This window comes from Somniosus microcephalus, chromosome 1, assembly GCF_052327205.1.
Source record: "Somniosus microcephalus isolate GS21.2 chromosome 1, FLI_Smic_1.0, whole genome shotgun sequence".
NCBI lineage: Eukaryota > Metazoa > Chordata > Chondrichthyes > Squaliformes > Somniosidae > Somniosus > Somniosus microcephalus.
In genome coordinates this window covers 215,972,694-215,996,758 of record NC_140987.1, presented here as the reverse complement: position 1 = coordinate 215,996,758, position 24,065 = coordinate 215,972,694, and the positions used below count along the sequence as shown (strand labels likewise).

General features: G+C 45.2%; 1 protein-coding gene across 3 annotated transcripts in view; it reads left to right on the top strand.

Moving 5' to 3' along the window:
- Positions 1-8,938: 8,938 nt before the first annotated feature.
- Positions 8,939-24,065, top strand: part of znf366 (zinc finger protein 366) — an 87,310-nt gene continuing 72,183 nt past the window's right edge. For 2 of the 3 annotated variants that reach the window (XM_085990081.1, XM_085990076.1), the window contains exon 1: positions 8,939-9,082. The gene's annotated coding sequence lies outside the window, so the exon portion shown is untranslated. The remainder of the gene's footprint in view (positions 9,083-24,065) is intronic. The other variant, XM_085990067.1, reaches the window with a different exon arrangement.

Below are 24,065 nucleotides of genomic sequence, written 5' to 3'. Positions count from 1 at the left end.
CACCAATGCGCTGAATCCCACCAGTCCTAACTCCCTCGCTGACGCCGTCTCCTCACTCTGAAGCTACTCTTGTGCATTCCTGCTTTCAGCTGGTGACGACCAGGACCCTGAAGCTGCCAGTGACAGCACCTCCGACCAGGAGGAGGAGGAGGAGCAAGCCGGACCTTCGGGGGAACAGTCACGTCCCGCAGGAGAGGAGGAAATGCTTGACACCTCCTCACTGGACGAGTGCCTGGAGGAACTTTCGCAGGGCAATGCAGCTTCTGGGACCAGTGGCGTCAAGCCAACCAACAGCCGTGCGCGTGGCCCGCGGCCTTCCCCCCAAAGGGGGGAAGGATCAGAGGGGAGTGCTGCTGCTCGGCACACTCGCCGTCACCAACGCGGCAAGGGTCCCCTAGTTCGGCCCCCTCCTCCCCAGCGGGAGAGTCGCGACTCCAGTCCGGACACCTTCACTTCGGAGGAGGTGCGGAAGCTGGATAAGATGGCCGACGACTCGGACTGGCGCCACACGGAGCTCATGAGCGTGGTGGGGCGCATGCCTGAGGCCATCGAGTCGCTGGCGACCAGTGTGCGCGAGTTCGGGGCAGCAACTGCCGCGAGTGGCCGCATGCTGACTGATGCCGTCAAGACCCTGGCGGATGTGATGCGCGCGCACACCAGGACCACAGGGGCACTCACTGCTGCCACACGCGCTGTCTCAGGCAGGCATCGCCAGGGCAGCCGCCGCACTGGACCATCCCAGCAAGCCGCCCCTCGGCTGATTGCTGCGGATCCTGCAGTGCGGGCCCGGCCGAGTGCCACCGCGCCACAGCACCAGCCAGCGCATCCCAGACGCCAGCTGGCCCACATTGCGCCATCCGTCGCCGCCATTCCCCCACTGGGGCGTCAAGGGCAAGCGGCTGCAGCTGATGGTGGCCAGGCTCAGGTGCGCCACTCAGCAGACGGCCCCTCGAGGCCCAAACGCCGTGTAGGCCGCCCCCCAGCGGCATCTGGCGGAAGGGCATCTGAGCCTCAGGCACCTTCCCCCAGCCTCGCAGCAGCCACTGGGCAGAGCTTGCGAAGGAGCAGCAGGCCGGGCAGGGGAGGCAAAAGGCTGGCCAAGGTCTCGCCCTCGTGGGCCACTCAGTAGAGGGTGTGGGCAGCTTTCCTTTAATATGGCGGTGGCCATCTTTATTTTGCCCATGGTTGTGCTTTTGGAGGGCTTATTTTTTGCGTTAGGCCGACGTTGAGGCCCGGTTTGAAGAAAGGTGGAGTGACTCCTCCCCAGTTTGTGGGAGTGAGTCGTTTGTTGGGCTTTTTGTGGGGCCCGTTTATTGTTTTTGGGGATTCATGTGGGAAGGGCTTTTCATTTTTGTGCAATAAAAAATTATCTTTATTCATGCAGTCTCCATGGTTGTTCTTCTTAGTGTTTGTTGGCTTCGCCGGCTGAGGGCTTGCGGAGCGGCTGCATTCATCTTCCCTCATGGCCCCTGGCCATTCCCTGACAGGGGGCTTAGAAGTACCGTGTAATAAGGTGGCGTCGTGCGGCCCTTGGCCCTGGTCGCTCCCTCCTGGGAACGTACTCCTGCTCCTCCTCCTCCTCCTCCTCCTGCTCCTCCTCCTGAGGTGCTGGTCCAACGTCAGGTGGCAGTGCCTGAGTCCTGCGGATAGCCAGGTTGTGTAGCATGCAGCAAACCACCACAAATTGGGAGACCCGGTCCGGCGAATACTGGAGAGCTCCTCCGGAGCGATCAAGGCAGCGGAACCGCTGCTTGAGGACCCCAATAGTTAGCTCGATGATGTTGCGGGTGGTTTGATGGCTCTCGTTGTAGGCCTCTTCAGCAGCGGTCCTGGGCGCGCAGAGCGGGGTCATGAGCCAGGTGCACAAAGGATAGCCTTTGTCCCCGATGAGCCATCCTCTTGGGGGAGGCTGTGCCTGGAACATGTCATGCACAGTACTCTGCCGCAGGATAAAGGCATCGTGGCTGCTGCCTGGGAAGCTGGCATTGACTGCCATGATGTGCTGCTTGTGGTCACATACCAGCTGCACATTCAGAGAATGGTAGCCCTTCCTGTTGCGATACTGCTCGCCATGCTCCAGAGGGGCCCGCAAAGCCACATGCGTACAGTCAATGGCGCCCTGCACCAAGGGGAATTCCCCGAGTCTGGCAAATCCCAATGCGCGCTGATGCTGGCTCTCGAGGGCCATGGGGAAGGAGATGAATTGGCTTCTCCTTCTGAACAGTGCTTCGGTCACGTGGCGGATGCAGCGATGCGCGCCATACTGGGAGATGTTTGCTATGTCCCCAGCAGCGTATTGGAAGGAGCCGGTGGCATAGAAGTTCAATGCCACCGTCACCTTCACTTCCACCGACAGAGACGTCCTGCACCTGAGCTTTGGCCGCAGATCTCGGCGAAGCAGGTGGCAGATCTCTGCAATCACCTCCTTTCGGAATCGGAGCCTTCTAACACATCGCGCGGCACTCATGTTTAGGTAGGAGCGTTGCTGGCGGTATAGCCTGACTGGGTAAGGCCTACGTGGCCGACGCCTGTAGCCCCCTCTGCCTCTAGCCAGGGCTGCCCCTCTCACAATGCGTCTGCGAGCCCTACGGACATGGCGCTGCAGCTCCGCGTTGGCACCCCATGCAGCCCCCATCAAATCCTGGCAAACAGTCTAATTTCCAAATGGCCACTTGCAGCGCTATGGCCTGAGTCCAAAAATACCTGGCTCTTGCTGCTTGAAACCAGTTAGCTATCCTCCTTGTTGTGTCTCCAGAAATGCGTTGCACAAGACTGTTTTCTGAAAAAAGGCTGGCCTTTATACTGGAGAGGACGTTCCCTTTAATTAGCGCCCCCCGGGGCCCGCGCTGGTTGTGTTGCGTTCCTTTTTCCAAACGCTCCGGCCGCCCGCCGCACAATGGGGCGGTCCGACTGAAGTTTGCAATCGGGGCGGCCAAAGGGCGTTGCACGAGGATGTGACGTCATTTTCTGCGCGCGCATCCGGGCGGGCGCTAAACTTTGCGCCGGCGCTAACGGGCAACTTAATTTGGGGCGGGGCGCAAACTGCGCTGCGCCCGGGCGCTACACGCATAGCGCCCGGAAATCACTTCTCTTAAGGCGCTAACTGCTGGCGCAAGCGACTGAAAATCTAGCCCATAAGAGTTTTACAGCACAGAAAGAGGCCCTTCAGCCCATCGTGTCTGCGCCGTCCATCAATCCCTGTCCAGTCTAATCCCATTTTCCAGCATTTGGTCCATAGCCTTGTATGCAATGGCATTTCAAGTGCTCATCCAAATGCTTCTTGAATGTTGTGAGGGTTCCTGCCTCTACCACCCTTTCAGGCAGTGAGTTCCAGATTCCAACCACCCTCTGGGTGAAAAAGTTCCTCCTCAAATCCCCTCTAAATCTCCTGCCCCTTACCCTGAATCTATGCCCCCTTGTTATTGACCCCCCTACTAAGGGGAAAAGTTCCTCTTTATCCACCCTATCGATGCCCCTCATCATTTTGTACACCTCAATCAGGTCCCCCCTCAGCCTTCTTTGCTCCAAGGAAAACAACCCCAGCCTGTTTAGCCTTTCTTCATAGCTGAGGCGCTCCATCCCAGGTAACATCCTGGTGAATCTTCTCTGCACCCTCTCCAAAGCAATCACATCCTTTCTATAGTGAGGCAACCAGAACTGCACACAGTACTCCAGCTGTGGCCTCACCAGCGTTTTGTACAGCTCCATCATAACCTCCCTGCTCTTATATTCTATGCCTCGGCTAATGAAGGCAAGTATCCTATATGCCTTTTTAACCACCTTATCTACCTGTTCCGCTGCCTTCAGGGATCTATGTACATGTACACCAAGGTCCCTCTGACCCTCTGTACTTCCTAGGGTCCTACCACTCATTGTGTATTCCCTTGCCTTATTTGTCCGTCCAAAATGCATCACCTCGCACTTTTCAGGGTTAAATTCCATTTGCCACTTTTCCGCCCATCTGACCAACCCGTTTATATCGTCCTGTAGCCTGAGGCTTTCCTCCTCGCAATTTACCACCCCACCAATTTTCGTGTCATCTGCGAACTTACTGATCATACCTTTTACATTCTCATCCAAATCATTTATGTCGATCACAAACAGCAAGGGACCCAGCACCGATCCCTGAGGTACCCCACTGGACACAGGCTTCCAGTCACAAAAGCAACCTTCGACCATCACCCTCTGCCTCCTGCCACTCAGCCAGTTTAGGATCCAACGCGCCAAGGCACCCTGGATCCCATGGGCTCTTACCTTCTTGACCAGTCTCCTATGCGGGACTTTGTCAAAAGCTTTACTGAAGTCCATGTAAACCACATCCACAGCATTTCCCCCATCCACACACCTAGTCACCCCCTGGAAAAATTCAATCAGATTGGTCAGACATGATTTACCCTTGACAAAGCCATGCTGACTATCCCCGATTAACCCTTGCCTCTCCAAGTGGTGACTAATTTTGTCCCTCAGAATTTTTTCCAATAATTTCCCTACCACAGATGTTAGGCTCACTGGCCTGTAATTCCCTGGTTTATCCCTGCTACCCTTCTTGAATAATGGTACTACGTTAGCTGTTCTCCAGTCCTCTGGTACATCCCCTGTGGCCAGAGAGGTTCTGAAAATTTGTGTCAGAGCCCCTGCAATCTCCTCCTTTGCCTCACACAACAGCCTGGGATACATCTTGTCCGAGCCTGGGGATTTATCCACTTTTTGGCCTGCTAAAACCGCTAGTACCTCCTCCCTCTTGATGCTAATATGTTCAAGTATGTCACAGTCCCCTTGCCTGATTTCTATGTCTACATCGTCTTTCTCCATAGTGAACACAGATGCAAAAAATTCATTTAAAACCCCGCCTACATCATCTGGCTCTACACACAGATTGCCACTTTGGTCCCTAATGGGCCCAACCCTTTCCCGGGTTATCCCAATGTGAGGTCTTTTTCAGACAGGAGCTTCTTTTGTGTGCTTTCACTTTGCATGCCACACACAAATCTGTCCCTCAATGCGTCTGATAAGCCCACTCCAAATTGGCAATGTTCTGATAATTTGCGCAACTTTGCCAAATATTCAGAAATGCTTTCATTTTTGCTCTGGTTCCGTTTATGGAATTTAAATCTTTCGGCTATGAGCAGTGGTTTGGGGCTTAAATGGTCTTGGAGTGTGTCCACTATTTGTTTGAATGTTTTGTTTGCTGGCTTTTCAGGGGTTAATAAACTACATAGCAGCCCGTATGTCTTTGCACCCATAACACTCAGCAAAACAGTGGCTTTCTTTTCTACCTCCACTCTGTTAGCCTCACAGTACAACTCCACTCTTTCAATGTAAGTTGCCCAGTCTTCAATGCTGCTATCAAATGCTGCAATAGTGCCAATCATCGCCATTTTTTTTTCCAAACCCGTTTTTCTTTCTTTACTAGTTAGCTAGCGTCATGCAAGTCCTGTGCACTTTTCACTTGACTTACATATCCCCCGCCTAGCTTAACAAGCGTGCTCCGTTTTCTCTACCTTCTCGCTCCTTTCTTCCAAATTTCGGCATCCTCTGGATGCGATGCCAGAATAGGAAGATGTAGGTTCATAATTCTCGTCGCCAATTTGTTGTGTTTGTACCGCTATACACAACTACATAAAATAATAAAGCAGCAGAGACTGAGAGTAACTTCAAGTGATCTTTACTGGGTAACTGGAACTTCGGCACTGACTATACAAATCGATACGCGTCTGTTATATACGCTCGCAACTAAGGATGTACATCCACAAAACAAAGTAGTCCCTTCAATGTTGTATACATTACACCCATAATTTTGCAATCCGTGCCCTCTACATGTAAGGCTCTACAGGCAGCATGAAGTCTTGCAAAATTTACTCCTATTAGTTCAGGAGTTCAGGGGACCAGTTCATTGAAGGAAAGGGCAGCACTTGAAGATCATTGAAAGGAAAGGATGTAATTGGGAGAGATCACTAAAGTAACAGAGAAAGCACCAGGAGCCGTACAAGAGAGAAACACAGGGAGAGATATCGAAACTGTGGTGTATGTAACCTGTTCCACCTTACGAGAACTTAAGCCTGGTCCACCTTAAGAAAGGTACTACTTTCTTTGGCTGCTGTATACGTAATACCGGTGGTGACCACACCGGTATATAAGCACAGTGTAATAATATTGTATTCAGTATAGTCCGACCTCCAACCAGTAAAGACCTGTTGAATTTACTCTTGTGGTCTGTGTAGTAATTCTCACTATAACACACAGACTTAACAGAAACAATGGCAAAAGTAATACAGTGAGAGAGAATAAAAACACAGAGATAAAGGCAGGGAGTAACAGAGAAAAAGAGCAAGAGAAGTCTAGGAGGAGTCCGGGAGAAACACTGCTGTTGCTCTTGTGTAACTTCTTTGCTAAAATTTATAAAAAGAGGAATTTCAGCCCCAGGAAGGAAGCAACAAAGATGGTGAAAGAGAGGAAGATGGACTGTAAGAGAAAGAGGAAAACAAGAGAAAGAAGCAAAGTAAGAGGGAGAGAAAGAGAGAGAGTAACAAAGAGGAAGAGTAACAGAGAAAGAGGGACAGTAACAAAGAAAAAGAGGGAAAGTAACAAACTGAGAGGGGAGAGTAGCAAAGATGCAAAGGGAGGGAGAACAACAGAAAAAGAGGTGGAGAAAGAGAGAGAGAGTAATAGAGAGAAAAAGGAGGGGCAACAGACCAAGAGGGTGAGTAACAGAGAGATAGAAAGAGGGAGAGTAACAGAGAGAGACAGAAGAGTACCATATATTAAAGAGAGAGGAAAGAGGGAGAGTAACAGAGAAAGATATACTTCTTTTGACCCCATAAAAACCAAGATTGAGGTAGGTTCTCATCCAGACTACGGTAAGATCGATGAGTGAAGTAATTGGATTTGGTTTGAATATATTTGGGTAGCCCTGCCCTTGCTATGTTATGCCCCCTGAACAAAAACAAAAAGATAAATAAATAGGGAAATGCTCTAGTTTGCACCATGTTACATGTAAACTTCTGAATTTTACAGGGGCTTGAATGCCCTAGAATCCCATTCCTTCAGTGCTTGATCACCAGTGTCTGGGGCAAGGAGAGAGAGAGAGAAACCCACAAGGAAACTATTGCAGGGGCCTCCCAAACCCCAAGGTGACCCTTCTTGTATTTGATCATTTAATCTCTCCTGCCTTCCACCCTATCACAGACCTTCCCTTTTGTTTCTTTCCTCCCCTCCCCCCCTTTCCCTGCCTCTGTACCTGCTTAAAACCTGTTATATCTCTAACTTTTTCCAGTTCTGAGAATGGTCATCAACCTGATACGTTAACTCTGTTTCTCTCTCCAAAGATGCTGCCTGACCTGCTGAGTATTTCCAGCACTTTCTGTTTTTATTCCTGTGTGGACCTGTTTCCTTTAAGTTTAACTCAGTGTTGCCATGAAAGGGATATAACCTTCACCAAACCCAGCAGGAATAACACTGAAGTCTGTCCAGTGGCAGTTGTCATCATTTTATCAGCAAAGGGAGAGTATAGCAGAAGGTTTAAGAAAGTGAGATTTCCACCCATTTCAGTTAATAGATCCATGCTGGGACTGCTGGTTGGGCTGCTCAAGACTCAGAAATGCCAATCAAAGCTTTGCATCACAAGCTCTGACTAGGACAAACTAATTTAGGAGTGCAGGTCTGAAATGAGAGCAGGGGCTGCCTAAAAGAAGGCCCCTACCAACTTAACAGTGGCCCAAAGTCCCGTGCAGATCGGGCACAGGTTTCTGCACTGCTAAATTGGCTATTGTTACACCCATTTTAGGCCCATAAAACAGACGCAGCAATGTTAAATTTCAACACCTTCATTTCTTACCGGGGTCAAGAACCTCAGTTCCTGTTCCTTAAGGTGCTAAACTGTGATAATTGCTGCTCTGCTGTGATTGGTTCAAAACTGTCACCGAACTTGAAGAGTTGACAGTATGGAATGCTGAAAGAAACTTGAGCTTTCTCACTTGTTTGCAATGTTTTTGTTTTGTCAGTAAATAGGAGTGTTGATGGCCCAAATTTCTAAAGTACAGAATTTCACTCAATTGTGATTTACTGGGACACATAACTAATGACTTCAAATGTAAAAAATCTGTATATCTGCTGAACTGTAATTACTAATTATTCACGATGACAAGCAGATTTTAGAAATAAACTGTCAAGGGACTTAAGGCAGCAAATCTCACAAGTGCTGCACGTGTAAGTTAGTTGTGGTGCCCATGTCTCAAGTAATTTTGTTTTCAATAAGCCATTAATCCACTACTTGTCTGAGTTATATTCATTCGGAGTTGCGGGTATAATATTTATTTTACCAGCTCCTGCCGAGTTAACTATTGTAAAATCAGCCATTAGTCCCTTTAACTCTGTTGTGACCCATGGCTATAAGAGCAGCTTACTGTAAGCATAAATCATTGATCACTAACAATCTGGAACACATAATATATGCAGCATAAACATTAGTCATGTTACCTTTACATCGTTATATTCATGCTGTATGCGCAGCAACATTCCTTGTATATATTATTGATTGATGAATACAAATTATATTCTTTATCTGGAATGAGGGATTTATGCTGTTGATATAAAACTGAGTTTGCAATGAATGCGTACTACTAATAACATGAGTATGAAAGGCAATACAAAATATTTTCTGTTCACTGATATCTGGTAGATTGTGCTTGAATACTTATCTTTCTATAAAAATAATACACCCCTGTATGCAAGCAGTGCCCCAATCTAGGCTGGGAATGAAGGTTCAAACCTCTATCTAATTTCCTTTTTTGTTGTTTCCATATGAATCTTTTTTTTCTCGGAGAAAGATGACTATCTGGAGTTTCCTTATTTTTTTGCAGGAAGTCAAAGGGCTGTTGGCTTCCTCTCCCCTCCCTTCCTTCCTTTTTTTCCGAAGGTACTCATCTAAAAAAAAGAAAACGAAGTAATTCTGTTCCTGTTCTCCTTCTTGGGTAGCTTCAAACACTGACATGATTAGTTCCTTCTTTTAATCAAATCTATGTGTGGCGGCTGTGAGGAGCAGGTAGACAGTCGTGCGCTCTATAGACATTAAGGAAACTCACCGGTAAGTTTCACTGAGAAATGTAGATTTGAACTGCTGACATGTAAATTGACTGAAAGCTAATATCCTTGTGATTTTTAATCTAAGACAAGGTAATACTTGAATGAATGCAATTAATTACAAATATTCATACAATGTTACAAATTAGTTCACTGGTTTAATTAGACCTCCTTTATCCGCAATCCAATGGTTTGTAAGATTCCTATATTTTTAGAAAAAAAAACAGAAAGTTGTTATGAATGTGAGTGCTGGGTGACCAGTAATAGATATTCTGTTCTTTTACCAAACATGTATGTTTATCATTCTTCTGAAAAAGATTGAGATCAAAATGTACAAATGATCAACTTTTCAGCAAGAGCTTCCCTTCCCATTCAGTCTCAGAGCTTTAGGTTAGTTCTTCAAAACTATATTTTGTACAAAGTTAGAAATGAAACTGTGCCGATGGTTATGTTCAGCCAGCTGAGTAATTTATGTACGATTCAAAATGTAGCAGAATTTGATTTGCCCGAGAAACAAATATGTGGTCAGATGTTACTGATGCATTACTTGTTTTGAATGTTCAAATAAATCAGCAGAATAATATTAATTAACATTTATTTATAAGTATTCACTCCGTTAAACTTATATTAGACTAACATTCCGCTTGATAAATATTGTTAAAAGATTTGTGATGATCAGATTCTCCTTACCTTTTGACATAGTGCTACAGCTAGTGTCAATGGTACACAACATTACAGAGAGCCACACAATACTGATATTATGTGATACATAGCATTCATCAAATCAGATTGAAATTTGCACATTGTATCGTGCGAATACGTCACACTGAGTAAAAATTACATAAAATAATATCAACGTTTAAACTCAAGAGATAAAACACACATTTGAACAGTTTTAATAATATTTTCTTTTCAAAAGGCTGGGGGGTTTTTACTTTTAAAAGTTTAGCAATTTTGGAATAATTTTTTAATCAAAGTTGAAAAATGATCAGAAAATAATCTGGTGACTTCTGTCAGGTAACAGGCTGTGAAGTCGAACATGAATTTGTGGTGTAAAACAAGTCCGGGTCTTCCTTCAGCTTCAAGTACTAAATTAATTGCAACAGATTTCTTTGTAAAAGAAAAGTATGAGGGGTTTTAAACTAAATCACACACACGCAATTGTTATAATAAGAATATTCTCCAAGATGCACACAACAGAAAGAATTATTCTGTGAGATAGTCATGCTTCAAATGCAGAAGGACAAACTGAAACTAAAAGTGTTAAAAACGGGAAGTGTTAATCCCTTTATCAGCACATAAAGGTAAATTCCCAGGGAGAAATGAAAAAAACTGCAACAACAAAAGCACAGTCCTGCCCCTTTGTCAGTGAAGAGTATCATGTTCAAACCAGCAGAGAAGCCTACTCGTTTTCACTTCTCTATTTCAGCAATCCATTTCAAAACTGTTCACAGATTTCCACTGAAATACCCACTGTCAATAATTTCAACGTTTTGAGGTGTTAGTCCATAAATGCCCACAGGCGATCCTGCACAGCACCAAAATGAGTATTGAAATAGGTTTTGCACAATAAAATAATTAGGCAACAGTCAGTCACTCAGCTTCAATCAAGAGTCTGAATAGAATAATATCTCTGAGAGGCTCGTGGGGATAATGTTTTCTAAGTGGATAAACATATTTACATAATCTTTTTTAAACAGCTCTAACTGCACAATGTACTTCATTCTATGTGATGCACTTTGGACGATTCTCTGAGACATGACCAGGCGCTATATAAATGCAAGTTCTTTATTTTCTTTCATAAGCTCTGCCCTGGTAACTTACTTGTGACAACAATGTTTGTGTGACAGGGAAAGAAGGGTTAGCATTTCCATATATCAGCTATAATTAAATCCTTATGTTCTAAATACACTTCCACTGAATAGCACTTAAATAAAATAATGGCAAAATTATGTATTGCAAAGAAACTGAGTTGTCTAGTGGGATAGCACATTGCTCTTTCACTTCTGGGACGTGAGTTCAAATCCAGCTCAGACTGGAAGGGTGAACGTTTTGTTGCTCTGTTGAATGAAATGGGTTGAAATTGCACTGTGTTATTAATGAATGGCTTAACATATTTATATGAAATTCTTTTGTCTGTTTATTTAAATTTGTTTTAAAGTTCACAGTAGGCATGATTATGCACACAATTCAGCAAGGATTGACAATCTTATATAAATAGATCAAAATAACATTTCTGTAGGAAATGGGAACTACACATGAAGTAAAGAATGTTTTGTGGGATAAAAACAGACAACGATGAAAATACACAACATGTCGTTCCGCATCTGTTAAGAGAAAAGACAAGTTAATGTTTCGGGTGTAGAGTCTTCTAACCGAACTCTTCAGCTATTTTGTTTATTTTCTCACAGGCCTTCTGTACATTTCTAGTACTTTTATTTTTATTTCAGCCTCCATTTAAGTTTCAGCATTGGCTCAGTGGTAGTGCTCTTCATTCTGGCTCAGAAGGCTGTGGGTTCAACTCCCGCTCCAGAAACTTAAGCCTGTAATCCAGTGCTGCACTATCAGTGGTGCTGCTTTTTGGATAAGACCTTAAACTGAGCTCCCATCTGTCCTCTAAGGTGGATATAAAAGATCCCAATGGCAATATTTGAAGAAGTGCTGGTGTCCTGGCTATCTTTTATCCTTCAACCAATATCATTAAAAAGCGGTTTATTTACCTTGCTGTGGGCAAATTGGCTGCCACATTTCCCTATATTACAACAGTGACTATACACTTGTTGGCTGTGAAATGCTTTGGGATGTCCAGGGGTTGTGAAAGGTGCTATATAAATGCAAATTATTTCTTTCCAGCATTTGCAGTTATTTTTTGACTCTCTCTGGGGAGAAATTGGGTGCCTTTGTGCCTCCCGTTATTGCCTCCAGGGTGGCACGGGCACGGCAAGAATATCGCCTCCCGCTAAATTCAGCGGGAGGTTTGCGGCGGCGGTATGGTGTTGCGCCTCGATTTCCTTTGCCCGGAGATCGTGACATCATCATCGTGCACATCGCCCCGATAGCGCCCCGGACCTGAACTTCAGTTTCGCCCCCTGCAGCATCGCCAGGCGACGATACCGGCAGCTGCAGGAAGCATTGTTCAGGAGGCCGGGCACTTCGGGGTGAAAGTTAAAGGGGAGGTTGACGAGGTAAGTGCCTACATTTTTTTAATTGTTTGGGTCAATTTTTTCCCCCTATCCTGGGCTGCGATCGATCAGCCAGGCACTCAGCTGGAGTGCATGGGGCTGATCGGGCTGGATCGCGGATGCCATCGGGGACCAGCTAACTGGTCCCAATGCAGAGCCTGCAGCGATGGCCCTTCCCTTTAAGGGAGGGAAGGCGCCTCGGAACCTGGCAGCATTGCACAACTACCGCCCCACCTGCGTCCTTTAGCGCTCCAGGAAGCGCTAAACCCAATTTTGTGAAAGCTGGGTATCATTAGCGCCTGGCACCAAGTTTCCCAGCTTTCAAAGGTTACTGCCCCCAAACGGGGCGATAATGAATTTCTCCCCCTTTGAGACTGGGCAAGGCAATAGATGCATTGACACTGAGATTACTTTGTAAAATGTGGTAAAGCATTGTATTCCCTTGCACTGATATCCTTCAATTGAATGGGAATGAAAAGATTAAAATACATGTTATAAGAAAAAAGTTATGTAAAACTATGACTATAATGGTGACTGAGTAAAAAGAAAGTTGATGTTTTTAATTTTCTATATATTCTCTCCAAGTAAATAATAATGTGGGAGGTCAATGGTCTGAAGCTGACAGTGTAGCGAGAGCCGTATGAAATTTCAGTGCATTCTAGTTTAGCAGAATAAATGGATGCTGTGGTTTAATCTAAAAAAAAAACTCAGTAAGATAATCTAACAAGCTTGCAAGGGCATTTATTAAGAATGTCTGAAACAAAATTATTAGCAGAATGGAGATATTTTATAGAAAGTAATTTCTAATTTAGCACAACAAAAATTGATTCATTTTTATTGAAAAGCGGAAAGTGTTTTAAATGTTGCTCATTGCTTGTTGGGTCTTTAATACAGGGGGATGGGCACCAGGATGTAGCATTAGAAAGGAGAAACAAAGGGCACAAAGGATTGGGAGAGATGGATAGCACTAGAGTAAGAAATAGTGAGGTATTAGGTGGGGTCAGACTAAGAGAGAACACAGGATGGTCTGAGATGGGTTTACAGTGTATGTATGTGAACGCACAAAGTGAAGTAAACAAGGTTGGTGAGCTACAGGTACAAATAGCCACATGGCAATATAATGTTGTGGCAATAACGGAGACCTGGCTCAACAAAGGGCAGGATTGGGTATTAAATATTCCTGGTTATAAGGTGTTCAGGAAAGATAGGAGGTGGTGTGGCAGTATTGGTTAAGGAGAATATTACAGTGCTGGAGAGAGAGGATGTCCTGGAGGAGTCAAGGACAGAATCTATATGGCTTGAGCTAAGAAATAATAGAGGTGCCATTACATGACTAGATGTATTCTATAGACCACCAAATAGTGGGAAAGACATGGAGGAGCAAATGTGCAGAGAAATTACAGAGAGATACAAGAACCATAGAGTAGCAATAATGGGGGACTTCAACGATCCTAATATGGACTGGGATAGTAATAGTGTTAAGGGCAGAGAAGGGGAAGAATTTCTGAAGTGTGCTCAGGAGAACTTTCTTGATCAGTATGTTTCTGGCCCAACGAGGAAGGAGGCATTGCTGGATCTGGTTCTGGGGAATGAGATAGATCAAGTGGAGCAAGTGTCAGTAGGTGAACATTTAGGGAACAGTGATCATAGTATCATAAGGTTAAGATTAGCTATGGAAACGGACAGGGAGCAATCTAGAGTAAAAATACTTAATTGGAGGAAGGTCAATTTCAGTGGAATGAGAACAGATCTGGCCCGGGTAAATTAGAATCAAAGATTAGCAGGTAAAACTGTAATGGAACAATGGGCTGTCTTTGAAGAGGAAATAGTTCGGGTACAGTTGAGGTACATTCCCACTAGGGGAAAAGGCAGGGCAACTAAAGTCAGAGCTCCCTGGATGACAAAAGAGATAGAGAGTAAGATGAAGCAGAAAAAGAGTGCATATGACAAACATCAGGTGGCAAATACATCTGAGAATCAGGCTTTATATAGAAAGTTCAGAGGAGAAGTGAAAAAGAAAATAAGAGGAGCAACGGGAGGGTATGAGAATAGAATGGCAGCTAACATAAAAGGTCATCCAAAAGTCTTCTATATGCATATAAATAGTAAATGGGTAGTAAGAGGAGGGGTGGGGCTGATTAGGGTCCAAAAAGGAGGCCTACTCATGCAGGCAGAGGGTATGGCTGAGGTGCTAAATGAGTACTTTGCATCTGTCTTTACCAAGGAAGAAGATGCTGCCATAGACATAGTGAAGGAGGAGGTAGAGGAGATACTGGATGGGATAAAAATTGATAAAGTGGAGGTACTAGAAAGGCTGGCTGTACTTAAAGTAGATAAGTCACCAGGACCAGATGGGATGCATCCTAGGATGCTGAGCGAAGTGAAGGAAGAAATCGCAGAGGTACTGGCCATAATCTTCCAATCCTCCTTAGAAACAGGGGTGGTGCCAGAGGACTGGAGAATTGCAAATGTTACACCCTTGTTCAAAAAAGGGTGTAAAGATAAACCCAGCAACTACAGGCCATTCAGTTTAACCTCAGTAGTGGGGAAGCTTTTAGAAGCAATAATCAGGGACAAAATAATAATCAGGGGCCACAGCCTCAGGATAACAGGGGCCACAGTCTCAGGATAAAGGGTAGGCGATTCAGGACTGAGATGAGAAGAAATTTCTTCACACAGAGGGTGGTGAATCTTTGGAATTCTCTACCCCAGAGGGCCGTGGAGGCTCAGTCATTGGGTATATTCAAAACAGAAGTTGATAGATCTCTGACTAGTAAGGGCATCAAGGGATATGGCGATAGGGCCGGTGAATGGAGTTGAGGCAGAAGATCAGCCATGATCTCATTGAATGGCGGAGCAGGCTCGAATGGCCGAATGGCCTACTCCTGCTCCTATTTCTTATGTTCTTACGTTCTTAAAATTAACAGTCACTTGGACAAGTGTGGATTAATTAAGGAAAGCCAGCACAGATTTGTTAAAGGCAAATCATGTTGAACCAACTTGACTGAGTTTTTTGATAAGTTAACAGAGAGGGTTGATGAGAGTAATGCAGTTGACGTAGTGTACATGAATTTCCAAAAGGCGTTCAACAAAGTGCCACATAATAGGCTTGCCAGCAAAGTTGAAGCCCGTGGAATAAAAGGGACAGTGGCAGCATGGATACGAAATTGGCTAAGTGACAGGAAACAGAGAGTAGTGGGTTGTTTTTTGGACTGGAGGAAGGTAAACAGTGGTGTTCCCCAGGGGTCAGTTCTAGGACCACTGCTTTTCTTGATATATATTAATGACTTGGATGTGGGTGTACAGGGCACAATTTCAAAATTTGCAGATGACACAAAACTTGAACGTATAGTGAACAGTAAGGAGGATAATGATAGACTTCAAGAGGACATAGACAGGCTGGTGGAATGGGCGGACATGTGGCAGATGAAATTTAATACAGAAAAGTGCGAAGTGATACATTTTGGTAGAAAGAATGAAGAGAGGAAATATAAACTAAAGGATACAATCCTAAAGCGGGTGTATGAACAGAGGGGTATATGTGCATAAATCGTTGAAGGTGGCAGGGCAGGTTGAGAAAGCAGTTAAAAAGGCTTACAGGATCCTGGGCTTCATGAATAGAGGTATAGAGCACAAAAGCGTGGAAATTATGATGAACCTGCATAAAACACTGGTTCGGCCTCAACTGGAGTATTGTGTCCAATTTTGGGTACCGTAATTTAGGAAGGATGTGAAGCCTTAGAGAGGGTGCAGAAAGATTTACGAGAATGATTCCAGGGATGAGGGACTTCAGTTACGTGGATAGACTGGAGAAGCTGGGGTTGTTCTCCTTAGAGCAGAGAAGATTGAGAGGAGATTTGATAGAGGTGTTCAAAATCATGAGGGGTCTGGACAGAGTAGATAGAGAGAAACTGTTCCCATTGGCGGAAGGGTCGAGAACCAGAGGACACAGATTTAAGGTGATTGGCAGTAGAACCAAAGGCAACATGAGGAAAAACTTTTTTACTGTGCAAGTGTATAGGATCTGGAATGCACTGCCTGAAAGGGTGGTGGAAACAGACTCAATCACGGCTTTCAAAAGGGAGTTGGATAAGTATCTGAAGGAAAAAAAATTGCAAGGCTACAGAGAAAGGGCGGGGGAGTGGGACTAGCTGAAGTGCTCTTGCAGAGAGCTGGCACAGGCTCGATGGGTTGAATGGCCTCCTTTTGTGCTGTAACCATCCTATAATTCCATGATTCTATGCCGAAAGTTTAACTCATCAAAAAAACTGTGCTCTGATGCCATTATTCACTTAAAAAAGAAAAGAAATCCTAGTAAAATATAATAAAAACTTGCTGTTTTTGACGGGAAAGAATCCTATAATGAAAGTGGCAATTTTTCAAGTTAAATGCTAGAAGGAATGGCCATGGACTTACCTCCAATGTGGTGATGCAAGAGTTTGATTTTCACATAAAAATGACTCTGTTAATAGGTGGTACTGAAGCATACAAAGTAACAACCTTGCTCGTGAGCACGCTTTAGGAGACAGAATTAAGAAAGTTCTCAGTAGGCAGAGTTTTTTCTGCAGATCCATTCCATTGTATTGTTTAGCCCTTTAAGCTCTGAATTCCACTTGCAGTTTTTGGTATATGTCATAAACCATTCCTTATCATTTTTTTTAAATGTTGCTCTTTTCATTTTTGCCCTGATATCATTGAGCCAATTGTAGTGGATCCCAGAGCTCAACTGATTTTTGCCCTGAACCGACCACAGGGATGCACACAAGAGCAGCCCTTGCTCTTAAAGGAAACCATCAGACTATCGCTGTGCCACTCACACTGACATGGTTCAGATCACAGAAATCACCACAGTGCAGATAGAGGCCATTTCGGCCCATCGAGCCTGCACCAACACATATCCCACCCGATCCCCGTAACCCCTACACCAACACATATCCCACCCTATCCCCGTAACCCCACGTATTTAATCCCCCTAACACTAAGGGTCAATTTATCATAGCCAATCAACCTAACCTGCACATCTTTGGACTGTGGGAGGAAACCGGAGCACCCGGAGTAAACCCACGCAAACACGGGGAGAATGTGCAAACTCCACACAGACAGTCGCCCGAGGCCGGATTCGAACCCGGGTCCCTGGCGCTGTGAGGCAACAGTGCTAACCACTATGCCACCGTGAGTACAAATTAATTAGATAACTTTATTTAGATTCATCATCAAGAATGACAATTGGCTTGACAGAGCCTTGAACAAAGGCATATAGGTGGAACATTGTGTGGGTAGGGCATGCATGTGGGCAAGCCTGCAGTATCCCTGTTATGTCTGACATTGGTGATAGGTACTCGATTGCCTTGGCCTGAGCACATGGAGTTTGATAGTGCTGTTATCGTTGTATTGTGTCTGACATTGGATATAGGTATTCGATTGCTTTTGCCTGTAAGAGGGTGTTTGGATCAGCCATTAAAAGCAACATGAATTTAGCTCTGCATACGGCCTCTGGATTATCTTTGCAAACGCAACAATCCCTACCATCACTTAGTTGGTGGTTGCACCTTTGCAAGTGAGGAACATTAAACAACGCTGCCTCACCTGCAGTGACAGGATTATATTCCCCAGTGTTCTGCATTTCTTCCATTTTCTTCAAAACTTGGAGCTTCATTGCAATGATGTTCCAAATTTCTTACAAAACTGAATTGGCCAGCGTTGTCGCACATGCTTCTTCTAGCTACACGCACTGAGATCTATTTCCCAGAACAAGTCTAGCAGCCTGGGATGGGGGACAGACTGACATGGTTAAGTAAAGGTTTCACAAAGGGTTGTCATGATATTGTAGCATCATGACGTGCACTGGTTCTGTTACACAGTGCCAGCTGCAGCAGTTACACAGGAGTTAGCACAGCACTGTCACTGTACCAGACTACTCACCTGAGATAAGCTGCAGTGCAATATGGCTGCTTCAACTTGAGATTTTCACCCTGCACTAATGTCAATGAGTAAAGTTGGTGTGAAAATCCCAGTAAAGTAGCATTCATAAAAATGAAATTCAATCAGTTCTTAGCACTAATTATTGTGCAGTAGATCAAAACAACAAACAATTACATTACATTTCTTCTCATGAAACTGAAAACCTGCCATATTTTCTTCTTCATTTTTATTTACAAATATGTTATGTCAGTCGTTAAAGGTAACAGACAAAAATGAGAGGAGCTAGACTATGTGCAATTCCCACTGAAAGCTATTGAAGTTGAGTTCTGCAGCACTTGTGTGCAATTTGTTGTGGCTTTTGGACACTGGTAACCCCCATCCAATTTGGGGATTTTCTCTACCTTGTGAATTCTTTCATTCAGAACCACATCAAAAATCAGATTAAACTCTGTCACAAGTCAGGAATGGAAAGAACCTTCATATTGTAATTAACCTTATTAATAGCATTAAGTATGGAAAACCCCTTTCCCTCGGGCTTTCATATTCCCCTTTTTGCTCTATTCTGTTCCCCCAGCCTGCTTGCTGTCCTTCAGATGTGAGGAAAGAATTATCTAGATCTAGATTTATTGGGCAATGTTTTGACTTTGCGTTACCATCGTGGCGCCTTGCCTACTGGTAGCACATAGTGGAAATTTCAGTAATTTCCTGACCCATTAAATTAATGGTCAGAAAAGTATGCATTACACTTGCCTGAGTTTCCGATACGTACCACCTGAGGTGAAGCCCCCCCAACCAGCAGCACAAAGTCAGAAGATGACCGCTTTGCTGTCAGTGACCTTGTGCGATTTGCCAACAAGAGGAGAAAGCAAGAACAAGATGGATTATGTTAGCTTTTCCTCCTCTTCCTCTATTCCCCCCACTGAGCAGCCTGGCTGAGAACAGACAAGATTATTTACTATCCCTCCTAGTTTAGTATTGTCTGCAAATTTGAACGTCACTCCCTCGAGCCCTATATCCAAATCATTGATGTTCACAGTGAACAGAATTGGTCACAGAACAGAACCCTGTGGGAACCCAACCCACTTCCAACCATCTGAGAAATTGCCCTTAACTCCGACTCTGTTTCTTCCCTTCTTGTGTGTCAGCTGTGGCTCAGTGGGTAGCACTCTCATCTCTGAGTCAGAAGGTTGTGGGTTCATAGTCCCACTCCAGGGACTTGAGCACAAAAATCTAGGCTGACACTCTAGCGCAGTGCTGAGGGAGTGCTGCACTGTCGGAGGAGCTGTCTTTCAGATGAAACGTTAAACCGAGGCCCCGTCTGCTCTCTCAAGTGGATGTAAAAGATCCCATGGCACTATTTCGAAGAAGAGCAGAGGAGTTATCCCCGGTGTCCTGGCCAATATTTATTCCTCAATCAACATCACTAAAACAGATTATCTGGTCATTATCACATTGCTGTTTGTGGGAGCTTGCTGTATGTAAATTGGCTGCCGTGTTTTCTACATAACAACAGTGACTACACTTCAAAAGTACCTCATTGGCTGTAAAGCACTTTGGGATGTCTAGTGGTTGTGAAAGGCGCTATAGAAATGCAAGTCTTTTTATTAATTTGTTCCGGGATGTGGGCGTCGCTGACAAGGCCAGAATTTATTGCCCATCCCTAATTGCCCTTGAGAAGGTGGTGGTGAGCCGCCTTCTTGAACCGCTGCAGTCCATGTGGTGAAGGTACTCCCACAGTGCTGTTAGGGAGGGAGTTCCAGGATTTTGACCCAACGACGATGAAGGATCGGCGATATACTTCTAAGTCAGGATGGTGTGTGACTTGGAGGGGAACTTGGTGTTCCCATGCACTTGCTGCCCTTGTCCTTCTAGGTGGAAGAGGTCGCAGGTTTGGGAGGTGCAGCCACGGTACGCCGGTGGTGGAGGGAGCGAATGTTTAAGTTGGTGGATGGGGTGCCAATCAAGCGGGCTGCTTTGTCCTGGATGGTGTCAAGTTTCTTGAGTGTTGTTGGAGCTGCACTCATCCAGGCCAAGTGGAGAGTATTCTATCACACTCCTTACTTGTGCTTTGTAGATGGTGGAAAGGCTTTGGGGAGTCAGAAGGTGAGACACTCACCGCAGAATACCTAGCCTCTACCTTTTCCTTCCCTTCTAACGAGTTTTTTGTCCAGTTTGCACCTCCTCCCCCAGTTCCATTACCCTTACTCTTCTCTAATAGCCTCCTGTGTGATACCTTATCAAAGACTCTCTGAAAGACCATGTGTACCACACCCACTGCAATTCTCCCATCCACCAAATCTGTCACCTCCCAAAGAACTCTGTCAGCTTTTACAAGCACAATCCTTTTTCTGTTAGCTGCTTCTAGTCATTTTCCTTTTGATATTTAATTAAAGATTCCAAAATTTCCAATACCAGATTTGTTAAACTAACTGTCTTGTAATTACCTATAAGAATCATAGAATCATAGAATAGAACAGCACAGAAGGAGGCCATTCGGTCCATCGAGTCTGCACCGTCTCTTTCGAAGAACAATCCAGTTAGTCCCACTCCCCCGCTCTTTCCCCATATCCCTGCAATTTTTTTTCCTTCAAGTATTTATCCAATTCCCTTTGGCTACTATTGAATCTGTATCCACCACCTTATCAGACAGTGCATTCCAAATCCTAACCACTCGCTGCATAAAGAAGTTTTTCCTCATGTCGCCTCTGGCTCTTTTGACAAACACCTTAAATCTGTGCCCTTTGGTGATCGACCCTTCAGCCATTGGAAACCATTTCTCTTTATTATCTCTATCTAAACCTTTCATGATTTTAAACACCTCTATCAAATCTCCTCTTAGCCTTCTCTGCTCTAAGGAGAACCCCAGCTTCTTCAGTTAGTCCACAAAACTGGAATCCCTGATCCCTGGAACCATTCTAGTAAATTGCTTCTGTACCCTCTCCAAAAACCTTCACGTCCTTCCTAATGTGTGGTGCCCAGAATTGGACACAATACTCCAGCTGGGGCCAAACTAGTGTTTTATATCGGTTTAATGGCCCTGAAATTCCACAGAGAGTTCTACCAGTCACCCATTATAACTCCATCGCAACACCCAGGAAAATACGTTAGCAGCTGAAAACAGACAATTTGGCCTAGAAATTCAGTTGGGCGCCATTTGGGGCACCACGCTCGCCTGGGCGCCGGAATTACCTCTGCGAGCGGAGCCACTTGCGCCATCTCGATATTCAGTTTCTGCACCCCAAACGGAAGCGGGCCGCTACTCAAGGCTCCCCGCGCCCCACTTGGGGCGCTCACCCTGAATATCGCCACGCTAAGGGCCACAGCGCCACCCGCTGCGGCACGGCACGCTGCGGTACTGCAGGCCTTCCTCCCACTGTTAAGGGGGAGGTGCCTGCAACAGCGCGATCCCCGCTCGCGAGTGTCGGCAAATGAGCCCGGCACCAAGGAGAAGTGCCGGGCTTTCGGGAAACAGCCGGCAATGCCGCGGGGGGGGGGGGTTTAGGAGGCCGGGGACAGAGGTGCTGGCAGGCGGCCGCCAAAAAAGCGGCCGCCCCGCACCTCCACCTTAACTTGCGCCACTACCGCCACAGGTAGGCCCTGTGAACCGGTCGCAATTTGCGACCGGCGTTAAAGAGGCGGGCGCGACCAAATATGGTGATCGGGGCGGGAGCGGGGCACTGCGCACACCAATGACGTCATCGGTGGCGGTGCAGCGCTACAGGCTAACGCCGCCATTAGCGCCCCGCTAAATATCGCGGGAGGTGTGGCCAGTGGCGCTAAAGCCACTGAGTGCCCTCTTTGGGCGCTAACTGGTGGCGCAGCCCACTGAATTTCTAGGCCTTTATGTTATTTCTCTGAGGGCTCCCGCTTGTCTTCCATCAGAGCTACCATGGCAGAGTGTTAGAAGCCCCATGGAATTTCACGGTCAATGTGTTCTACCTCCCTCTACTGACCCAGTTGAATTCCAGATGTGTTTCTTACGAGGCAACACAACAAAATCAAAGCTAAGTGCTTCAGAGTTAGAATGTATAATTTAAAAAAAATTAAAATGATGTGTGTCAGGAGTAGAAGGCACAGTGGGATGGTCACTATCCTTTCATCTTTAGGACCTGGGCTCCAGCCCAGCCCACACTGCGTTAATCTGGTGAGTGCAGAAGCAGAATGTCCCGGCCTATAACTCTAATGGGGTTATACGATATTAGCGTACAAATGCATTAACATTTCATACAAATGTATGAAATTCCTCTGGATTCCATTGGAATTTTTTGATGAAGGCTAGTTTATAAACTATATTTTCTGTGGCCCAGGTTCACCCTTGAGTGTGAGTGGGATCATTAAAACACCCACACCCTCTGATGAATCAGTTGATTAAGATAGTGAGTTTATAGTTTATAAACTAGCCTTCATCAAAAAATTCCATGGAATCCAGAGAAATTTCATACAAAATGTTAAGATTAGTGAAGACAAACGTAGGTCACTTACAGTCAGAAACGGGAGAATTTATAATGGGGAACAAGGAATTGGCTGAGCAATTAAACAAATACTTTGGTTCTGTCTTCACGGAAGAGGACACAACTAACTTCCCAGAAATGCTAGGGAACCAAGGGTCTAGTGAGAAGGAGAAATTAAAGGAAATTAGTATTAGTAAAAAAAGTGCTGGAGAAATTAATGGGACTGAAAGCCGATAAATCCCCAGGGCCTGATAATCTGTACTAAAAGAGTAGCCATGGAAATAGTGGATGCATTGGTTGTCATCTTTCAAAATTCTATAGATTATGGAACAGTTCCTGCAGATTGGAGGGTGGCAAATGTAACCCCACTATTTAAAAAATGAGGGAGAGAGAAAACAGGGAACTACAGAACGGTTAGTCTAACATCAGTAGTAGGGAAAATGCTAGAGTCTATTATAAAGGATGTGATAACAGGACACTTATAAACTATCAACGGGATTAGACAAAGTCAACATGGATTTATGAAAGGGAAATTGTGTTTGACAAACCTACTGGAGTCTTTTGAGGATGTAACTAGTAGAATAGATAAGGGAGAACCAGTGGATGTGATGTATTTGGATTTTCAGAAGGCCTTTGATAAAGTCCCACATAAGAAGTTAGTGTGCAAAATTAAAGCACATGGGATTGGGGGTAATATACTGGCATGGATTGAAAATTGGTTAACAGACAGGAAACAGAGAGTAGGAATAAATGGGTCTTTTTCGGGGTGGCAGGCGGTGACTAGTCGGGTACCGCAGGGATCAGTGCTTGGGCCCCAGCTATTCACAATATATATCAATGATTTGGATGAGGGAACCAAATATAATATTTCCAAGTTTGCTGATGACGCAAAACTAGGTGGGATTGTGAGCTGTGAGGAGGATGCAAAGAGGCTACAAGGCGATTTAGACAAGTTGAGTGGGTGGGCAAATACATGGCAGATGCAGTATATCGTGGATAAATGTGAAGTTATCCACTTTGGTAGGAAAAACAGAAAGGCAGAGTATTACTTAAATGGTGATAGGTTGGGAAATGTTGATGTACAAAGGGACCTGGGTGTCCTTGTACACCAGTCACTGAAAGCAAACATGCAGGTGCAGCAAGCAGTTAGGAAGGCAACTGGTATGTTGGCCTTCATTGCAAGAGGATTTGAGTACAGGAGCAAGGATGTCTTGCTACAGTTGTACAGGGCCTTGGTGAGACCACACCTGGAGTACTGTGTGCAGTTTTGGTCTCCTTACCTAAGAAAGGATATACTTGCCATAGAGGGAGTGCAGCGAAGATTCACCAGACTGATTCCTGGGGTGGCAGGACTGTCGTACGAAGAGAGACTGTGTCGACTAGGCCTGTATTCACTAGAGCTTAGAAGAATGAGAGGGGATCTCATTGAAAC